The sequence below is a fragment of the Schistocerca gregaria genome, chromosome X (genome assembly GCF_023897955.1).
Source record: "Schistocerca gregaria isolate iqSchGreg1 chromosome X, iqSchGreg1.2, whole genome shotgun sequence".
Taxonomy (NCBI): domain Eukaryota; kingdom Metazoa; phylum Arthropoda; class Insecta; order Orthoptera; family Acrididae; genus Schistocerca; species Schistocerca gregaria.
Window position 1 is genome coordinate 628361193 of NC_064931.1, and position 10594 is coordinate 628371786.

Below are 10594 nucleotides of genomic sequence, written 5' to 3' on the forward strand. Positions count from 1 at the left end.
AATGATTTCATTACTAAGCAATGTACCGAAGAGTAGTGGGAAACGAAATGGTGTCTGACATGCCAACTATACACTGATGTCTAACACATTACGATCGTTGCCCACAGCGCGAATGAATGGCGGCCGGTGGCGTTAAGGGCACGTGACGCTGTAAAGAAAGTGTATAATCGGAATGGAGACGAATCGGAAATATTTATAGCAACAATACGAGCCACCGAAGGGAAAATCCACTAACATAAGAGACTCTGACAAACAGCATCTGGGAACGAGCATCTCGGAAACGGCTGTTTGCGTTCTGATATGGTGAGCATCTATGGAAAGTGGCTGAAGGACGATGAAATCGAGAATGGGAGACAACGTGTTGTACCTTCACGCCTCATCACAGAATGTGGAGATCGGAGACTTGCCCGCTCTGTAAAGCAGGATAGATGGCGACCTCTGGCAGATCTGACGACAAGAGTTCAGTGGAGGTGGGAGCATACACTACCTGATTAAAAGTATCCCGACACCCCCAAAAACACACGTTTTTCATATTAGGTGCATTGTGCTGCCACCTACCGAAAGGTACTGCATATTAGCGACCTTAGTAGTCATTAGACATCGTGAGAGAGCAGAATGGGGCGCTCCGTGGAACTCACGGACTTCGAACGTGGTCAGGTGATTGGGCGTCACTTGTGTCATACGTCTGTACACCAGATTTCTACCCTCCTAAACATCCCTAGATCCACTGTTTCCGTGTGATAGTGAACTGAAAACGTGAAGGGACACGTACAGCACAAAAGCGTACAGGTTGACCTCGTCTGTTGACTGCCAGATCTCGCCGACAGTTGAAGAGGGCGGTAATGTTTAATAGGCAGACATCTGTCCAGTCCATCACACAGGAATTCGCAACACCCAGGAATTCGGGATTCGCTGCAAGTAATATGACAGTTATGCGGAAGGTGAGAAAACTCGGATTTCATGGTCGAGCGGCTGGTCATAAGCAGACATCACTTTGGTAAATGCCAAACGACGCCTTGCTGGGGTAAGGAGCTTAAACATTGGACGACTGAACAGTGGAAAAACGTTGTGTGGAGCGACGAATCGCGGTACACAATGTGGCGATCCGATGGCAGGGTGTAGTTATGGCGAATGTCCGGTGAACGTCATCTGCCGGCGTGTGCAGTGCCAAAAGTAAAATTCGGAGGCGGTGGTGTTATGGTGTGGTCGTGTTTTTCATGGAGGGGCCTTGCACCCCTTGTTGTTTTGCGTGGCGCTATCACAGCACAGGCCTATATTGATGTTTTAAGCGTATTTTTGCTTCCCACTGTTGAAGAGCAATTTGGGGATGACGATTGCATCTTTCAACACGTTCGAGCACCTGTTCATAAAGCACGACCTGAGGCGGAGTGGTTACACGACAACATCCATGTAAAGGACTGGCCTGCACAGAGTCCTGAACTGAATCCTACAGAACACCTTTGGGATGTTTTGGAAGGTCGACTTCGTGCCAGGCGTCACCGACCGACATCGATATCTCTCCTCAGTGCAGCACTCCGTGAAGAACAGGCTGACAGTCCCCAAGAATCCTTTCAGCACTTGATTGAACGTAATGCTTGCGAGAGTGGAAGCTGTCTGCAGCTGTCAAAGATTGCTTGATATGGAACATTACCAAATAATTTTAAATATAAACTCAACTACTCAAACTCGAACCCGACAGTAGATGAGTGGTTAGTATAGAAGTGTTGTTAAGCGAATTTCGCATTTCAGACAAGCAAGATCCCCACAGAATAATATTACAAGTGTGGCACAAAATCTCACGCCCCTGCCCTGTTCAGTCATTGCAGTGAAGATGTCGGCTGACATCAAGTCAAAAGTGTATGCTGCAAAATATTAATTGTCATATTGTTTAATATTATTCAGTTTATATACGCATTAGTGAGAAGCAAGGGTGTACATTTTTTTCTTCGCTCATTTTATTTGCACTTTTGTTTCATCGTAATTCCTGTTTAGACGGGAAAGATAAATGGTGTAAGCTTATCATGTTGAGAAGAACATGTATCTTTCGTCGCTGGGTATGTCACTTTATATTTAGTTCTCCAATAAAAGTGTAACATACTGCATCTGCAGTGTATAGGGCCCAGAAATTCGGCGGCTTAAGCGACCGTACGTGACCAAAACAAATCGTTTCCACAGCTGTTCAAATACGGCGGTTCCTGAGCCGATTCCGACATGAGGTAAAACCTGACAGACGCTAGCTCTAAAAATTGAGAGAACATTCCCTGAACACCACGAATAGCTCCACGGTGAGGATTTCGATGGTATGTAACGATCAGTTAGGGATTTTAAACACCCGAACACTACAGAAATCTGTTGTTTGTAGAAGTGTATGCGTTTCTTCTTTTTCACGTCGCTGCAAACTCAATATCCGTTCACAGAACTCATAAAGGCCGTTATAAGACATATTTCTTAAGAAATAGCTATTATTATTTACTGCTACTTCAGTTTTTACGATACTGACCCTCAATTACTGCTCGCAGAGTCCACAACGGCAGATATCAAGTATATATTTTAAGGAACAACTGTTATTATTAACGATTTCATCATTCAGTGACTTCAGTTTTATTACTGGTTAAAAATGGTTGCCAAAATGTTAGTGAATCTTTTACAGACACCGAAAACATGACAGGTGACTACAGTTGCCAGAAATCTAGAACAGGACACCTAACTTGAACAATGAGTAGCGAAATAATTCCGCGTTTGGTATAGAACTACACTCGGTGTGCGATCTTGAATAACTGATTTCGTTAAACCGTTTGTCTTTGCAAGTATGTCCTCCCGTCATTTCCTTAGTGTGCTTCGCCACGAGTATGAAATACTATAACGTCAGCATCTACGTTATGTTAAAATATTGAATTGTCTTCTCTCCATACCATTGCAATAGGTAACTGAAGTATCCTTCTCAACGAAACACTGTCATTCGGTTGAGTTATTGTCTATCCTTCAATGGATGGAAAGGGGGGGAGGGGGGAGGTGTATGACAGCAATCGTACAATAACAGGCAGCACCTCTGTGTGTGTAGCAGATACGGAAAGCACAATCTGGATATAAATGTAGATACCAAAAGGAAAACCAATAAAACCACGAAAACATGAAAGAACGAATGAATGATTCTATTCGACTTAGAAGGAATTTGAATAAGTTGATAAAGTTGTTCAGTCTAAAGTATAATGTTACATTTACACGAGGGCGTGTTGAACAGTAATGCCTCCGAATTTTTTATGAGAAAACTCGGCCGGCCGGTATGGCCGAGCGGTTCTAGGCGCTACAGTCTGGAACCGCGCGACCGCCACGGTCGCAGGGTTCGAATCCTGCCTCGGGCATGGATGTGTGTGATGTCCTTAGGTTAGTTAGGTTTAAGTAGTTCTACGTCTAGGGGATTGATAACCTCAGAAGTTAAGTCCCATAGTGCTCAGAGCCATTTGAACCATTTGAGAAATCTCAAAGTTTTTTTAAATAAGACTAACATTATTAGCATTCTACATCTTTATTCTTCACCGAGCGAGGTAGCTCAGTGGTTAGCACACTGGACTCACATTCGGGAGGACGACGGCTCAATCTCGCGTTCGGCCATCCTGATTTAGGTTTTCCATGATTTCCCTAAATCGTTCCAGGCTAATGCCGGGATGGTTCCTTTAAAAGGGCACCGCCGCCTTCCTTCTCCGTCCTTCACTAATCCGATGAGACCAATGAACAAGCTGTTTGGGCTGCTCCTCCCAAGGAACCAGTAGAATAACAAACCCAGAAATAAACTCGAATTTAATCTGAAAATCTGAAATAACGAGGCTCATTGTACATTTGACAAACGTTAATCATGGGTTTGTGGTCAGAACTAATTCTTGATTGTTCCCTAATGTAGAACTAAGTTCAGAATTTTTTCCGGCCTTATACTGCAATATCAATTAAATATTTCATATTCTTTAAACTGGATACGACAGAGCACTGTTTGCACGACCTCTGGTTTATGGGAAAATATACTTTCATATTTCCTTAATATTTTCGCTAAACTTTTTGATACATTTTCTGGGCTATTCTCCATCTCAGTTATATATTATTCTATTTTCAACGTGGCATCATATAGTTGACTTTCACATCTGCATTGGTTATCGTTGAGTAAGTCATTATCTCACGTTTGCCAATCGAACAGTTTGTAAAGTATTGGGATAGTTCCTCTTCTTTCATGCTTGTGGTTACTGAGTTCTTGAGTGGTACACTGAGAATCTGCTATTTGCCTTTTATCGTCAAATTCTCTTTTCTGTAATCGCTTTTTACTACATACTTCCCATTCACCACCCAGGATTAACGGTACACATAGGCCTGGTACCACCAGTGTCGAGGTATCAAGTTGTTTCCCATCTGTTACTGCGTCTATTAGGATCTGCTCTATCACTGTTCATTTAGGAACTTGCGCTGTAACAGGTATTGACATGCCTGTACTGGAAGACACAGAATACGGTTTCCTTTATCGAGCCATTTATGATGTGGTTACTGTGAGACTGTATTGACTGAACCACCTGTATCTGTTAAAGCATCGATAGTGTTTTCATAGTCCCTGATTTATATAAAACGTAAAATTGGTTCTGCTAATTCGGTATTTTCCCCTTGCAGTAAACATTGTTTTTGATGACTGGACTTTATTGGGAACTCTTGACCGTTTCCCATATACGATCCACCTGTTTGTGGTCTAAAGGCATTCACCGGCCTCTCTTCCTGACAGTCGTGCCATTTGTTGGCAGCTGCAACTGTAAGCATGGTGGTAGCTACCACGTCCTCTATAGGTTCCTCATCTATCTCTTCGGGAACCATTTCTGCGTTGGCAAGGGGCACTACAATTACGTCCATTCAGAAAGCCATTTAGTCACCGATTATTTGCGTTTCATCCTTCTAATATAGTATGAACTCTGAACATCTAAGTCCATTAAAGCATTTCTGAATTCCTGGATATCGGCTCTAGGCACTCTCAACTAGGTTTTGTAGAATTTCAAAAGTAATTTGGGTATCATTACAGCGATAAACGATTGGTCTGGTAGGGGTGTATCCAACATTTCATTTATTCTTTAACAATTATAGAAATACTTTTCTAGATTATTATTTCTTTGCATTTTGTTAGTTTTAGCGCTTTGAATACACTATGGTTATAATTTTGTCGCGCATTTGACCAACGTTTGTCTAGATCGATTCATTAAATTGCTCGTTCGTTTTGTATTCTGTGCCAGTTCTTAGGGCTCATATTTGAGCTTCGTCTCTTTGACATCTAGCTGTTCTCTTAAAGTTATTTGCCTTGTTTGGATCCACTAATCTAGGAAATGGTCTTCGAAGTGATTGGTAAATTGTATGGAACCTAGTTTTCCGTTCACATGGAAATTTGCAAAACTACTATAGTGAAGAAAATTTTCCTAACTGGGGATGCCTAAGCAAACCACTTGTAAAATTATCTTCGCTTTGTTTCATAATGTCTGCAATCTCTGGTTGAACTTTGCCAGCTACTGATTGTGTTTCATTTGGGTCGTCAGAAATTTTATCCACTCTTTGTACGCAGGTACGTTTTTAAGTTTGAATATTTTGAACGTGGTCCGCTACCTTCTCTACAGCTTTCCATTGTTGCTTATAGTCCGTTTCGGTATAATACGCGACGGTGCTTGCCCTACAGCTTGTTGTTGGCTATCTGTACGCGAGGTCAAATTCTATGTTAGTTCGCTGATATTCTTTTTGTTTGTTGGTATCTGACATCACCTCGGGCCGGATGATTATCTAAAAGTTGTTCCACATGTTTGTCACGCCGTTCTGCAACTTGCTTAATGGCGTTCTCCAATGACACTTTCGTAACGGTAACCGATGATATTTAATTTTATTGCGTCTTTCCCTTCTATTCAGTGAATTTTTCGTTCTGTCCATCAGACTATTTATTTAGATGTTTGATACTCACGGAGCTATCGATTGCTCGTGGAAGTAGCATACCCTCGTTTGAATACCTTGGTTTGATGATTCATTTGTTGAGACAGGGGAAGATTCCTTCCACGGGACTTCCCATGTGACAGAGATAGGGTATTCACTAATACCTGAAACTGTTGTTTCCTGATTTCCTCTAAGTAAAATATATGTACCCTCCAAATCAGGACCTATATCGTTTTCTGCTACTAAAGTCATTACCACAAGTCTGTTACAATGATAATACTGCAGACACAAATCCAACGAAAAATTTAAAAATTTTGTCTTGAAGGCATCCTGTATCCTGCTCATGACTTGATAGCAATGTCTTATTTTAGTAACACGTGAACGGCATGATAACTGCTTGACAACGTGACGTGCGTTAAAAATAGAGCATTAACTGTAGACGTCGAATAGATGACTCACAGAACACGTAATGACACTTTAGTGACGCACAACATCGTTGCATGTGAGACACGGTATACAAAAGGTTACACATAGTGTAAGTGATATAAAAGAAACCAGTAATACTGATAGTTTACTAAATAACACATGAATAGAACAACATACATGTCCAGCTGCATGCATTGGTTTATACAGCACACTGATAAGATGCGTAACGCAAATGGCAACCACCACTATTTCAGTAAAAATACATGCAATTACCTCGAAAACTATACTTACAACTGGCAAACATAGCATGAATTACTCTGATCACGCAGCAAAATACTAGGTATTTTTAGTTAAGTACCGTGATGTATTTTCATGTGAGGTGGGTTGTTACGTAACCGTAACCCGTAGCAGGGCGTCACTTACGTTGAAGTATCGTCCGCTTTGCCGGTGTTCCTGGATGGCGAAGTCTGTTCCGCCCATTAGTTCTGCACTCAGTGTGTAGGATACAAACAACACGTACTCCTGATCCAGCGCAACTGCTGATCCAAATAGCGACGGCTGAAAACACCCCAACCTACGTAGACACTTGATCACATTGTTGGTATCAACTTTGGCAGAATTTGCAGGAGTCTGCATTAGAGGTACTTCGCCTATGTAGTCTCATACTTTATTCCAGTACCGCACAGCTTCTAGCATTCAAAGTTCGTCGCTGTTTACAAATAAACCTTTAATGAAGTTCACTGTTCCACTAGTACTTCGTTTCCGAAAACTACAGATTAAAAAATAGAAGTCGCCATGCAAGTGTATCACGTGACGACTGAAATATCGGTGTTGCTTTTTATTATAATATTTGGCGGCGTCGCCTATACCTCTAAGTAGTATGGTAATGTACTGTGTGACACGCTGGGTTTACATTTGTGACGTCATGTGACCTAGGTCATCATTTGTTTTTTATTCCAGTCTTTGATCACAATGTCAACTCCTTATCAATGTGAAATTTGTGGTAAGTTCCTGTGGGACCAAACTGCTGGGGTCATCGGTCCCTAGACTTACACACTACTTAATCTAACTTAAACTAACTTACGCTAAGGACAACACACACACCCACGCCCGAGAGAGAACTAGAACCTCCGACGGGGTGAGCCGTGCTAACCGTCGCAAGGTGTCATAGACCGTACGGGTACCCCGCGCTTTACCAGTGGGAAGCCACGTCCCCCTTCTTATCTCCAACCAATCAAAGCGCAGTAATATATATCAAAGATGGTCCATTTGCGTTAGTGGAAAATTAGAAAAATCCCTCTTCTCCCTTCCCTATCTACAACAAATCACACAGTATAGTACTTCTTGTCTCCAGTCAATTATAGTCCAAAAAAATCTAATACGGCGGAAATAGCGCAACTGTGGTATCGAAAACCTTCCCCTCCTTATACGGAACCAGAAACCAACTATGTGCTTTATACCCCGTCCTCTTCAGAGACTAGAATTAGAAAATAGGAAATAGTCTAGGAAACTAAAAAAAGAAAATCCTCTATCCCTCCCGCCTCCCCATGCCTCTCCTCTTTATCTCAGTCCAATCATAGCACAGTAATAAACATCCGAAGATGTTAGAAACAAACCAGGTGAATGTTCTACATCACGCGCCCCCTCTGTCCCTAACCAATCAGAGCGCACTATTGAAAATGATGCGTAAAAATGGTGTACAATTACATTATTCCTGACGTACCCATAAAGTCACGCCTCCTCCCCTTCCTTATATCCAACAAATCATAGTGCATTAATAAAAAATGCAAGAGATGATAGAAACAGACGAATTGTGTGCTTTAGCTCCCTCACCCTCCTCCTTTCAACCAATCAGAGCGTAATATTTAAATGCAGTGTAAAAATGGCGCCAGGTATGTAGTAAAAGTCACGTAACCTCTGATTGAAAATCGAAGATATTCATTATTTCCTAGGAAGGCAAATGTATGCATTGTGTCCTGCATAAAATGCTGCCATGTTGCATTGTTTACGTACACACATACCTCTGACGTATGAGAGGAAGTCACAAAGCTCCCGTTTGAGGGCTCTGCTGCAGCGTATGTGCAACGTAGCTGGACCCGATCTGGTATATAAGCACCAACATGTAGACACGATATTAGTGTGACAGTCATGTCTTTCCGATGTGCATGCGGTAAATGAGGAAACGCGAACTATGGTGACCTTATTAACAAATGCGCCCAAACGTAGTGTTTTCTCTTTTTTGGCTGCCGAAGGACAAACACCGTAGACATCCATGGGCATGGGGCAGCATGTCTGTCGAAAACCCCCGTTGTAGACTGAAAACTGCGACAAGTCGTGCTGCTGCTTCATGATAACTCACGCCCGAACGTCGCTAATGTCGAAACGCAGAGGTTACGCCAACTCATTGGGAGCGTCCTCTCTTTAGTCCTGATCTCTCCCCCATACGATTATCAAACCTTCGGTGCCTTAAAAAACACCTTGAATCTTCGACGATTCCTGTAGGATGAGGATGTGTGACAGACAGTTACGGACTTATTCGCGCAGTAGGACAGAATGTTTCACCAAACACGTAGCTTCCGCGTCGGTGAGAAGATTGTCTCTGTGCTCAAGGTGATTTTTCTGAGTGGCATACCGATTATTGTACGGCCTTCGAACAGAAACTTTTTGATCACCTCTTATAAAAGTAAAGGAATGCCATAGCAAGATTATGCACAGACACACCTCTGGCATAATACTAAAAAATGATTCCTAGGTCAAGACGTTATGCATCATTTACTTATTCACGTACTTCTGTATTTCTCACACCAATTATACTGTGCCGGCTGTGGTGGTCTCGCGGTTAAGGCGCTCTGTCCGGAACCGCGCGACTGGTACGGTCGCAGGTTCGAATCCTGCCTCGGGCATGGATGTGTGTGATGTCCTTAGGTTAGTTAGGTTTAAGTAGTTCTAAGTTCTAGGGGACTGATGACCTCAGAAGTTAAGTCGCATAGTGCTCAGAGCCATTTGAACCATTTTTTTGAATTATACTGTACACACCTTTGATGTTTAGTAATCATTTCTTGTCTCACATTCAAGGCTGTATCAAAATTACCTTCTTATATTAATACATTACTGGGGAATGAAAGGAAAAAGAACTGTATAGAAAGATAGACTCTCACGCAAAAACGACGCACCTCGAAGCTATTATCTGAATGGGACGGCAATCGGTAGATGTGATGTGCATGTGCAGACAAACATGTGATTCCAGTTTCACAAAAATTGGATGAATTGAGCAAGAAAATAACTCGTTCGTCCCTTCTGGCTCTTATGCAAGCAGTTAATAGCCTCGGCATTGCTTTATAGAGTTGTTAGACGTCCTCGTGAGGGATACCGTGCCAAATTCTGCCCAGTTGGCGTGTTAGATAGTCAAAATCCCGATCTGGTAGGAGAGTCCTTCCCATAATACTCCAGATGGGAGCATTGGGGAGAGATCTGGTGACCTAACTAGCCAAGATATTGTTTGGCAAGCACAAAGACAAGCAGCAGAAAGTTTCGCCGTGTGCGGACGGGCATTGTCTTGCTATTTAAGCCCGGGATGGATTGTCATGAAGGGACAGAAAATCCTATATACGCTTTCACTGATGAAATATTAAATGCTCTTAATAACCGGACATAATCCATTGGTATTTTTTGTGATCTCTCTAAGGCCTTGGATTGTGTAAATCATGGAATACTTTTAGATAAGCTAAATCATTATGGTTTGAGGGGGCAGTGCACAAATGGTTTAATTCATACTTAACTGGAAGAATGCACAAAGTTGAAATAAGTGGTTCATGTAATGTTAAAACAACAGCTGAGTCCTCAAACTGGGGGGCTATCAAGTACGGGGTCCTACACAGTTCGGTCTTAGGCCCTTTACTGTTCTTGATATACATTAATGACTTAACATTCCACATTGATGAAGATGCAAAGTTAATTCTTTTTGTTGATGATACAAGTATAGTAATAACATCCAAAAACCAAGAACTAAGTGATGTAACTGTAAATGATGTTTTTCACAAAATTATTAAGTGGTTCTCAGCAAACGGACTCTCTTTAAATTTTGATAAAACGCAGTATATACAGTTCCGTACAGTAAATGGCACAACTCCAGTAATAAATATAGACTTTGAACAGAAGTCTGTAGCTAAGGTAGAATTTTCAAAATTTTTAGGTGTGGCCATTGATGAGAGGTTAAACTGGAAGCAACACATTG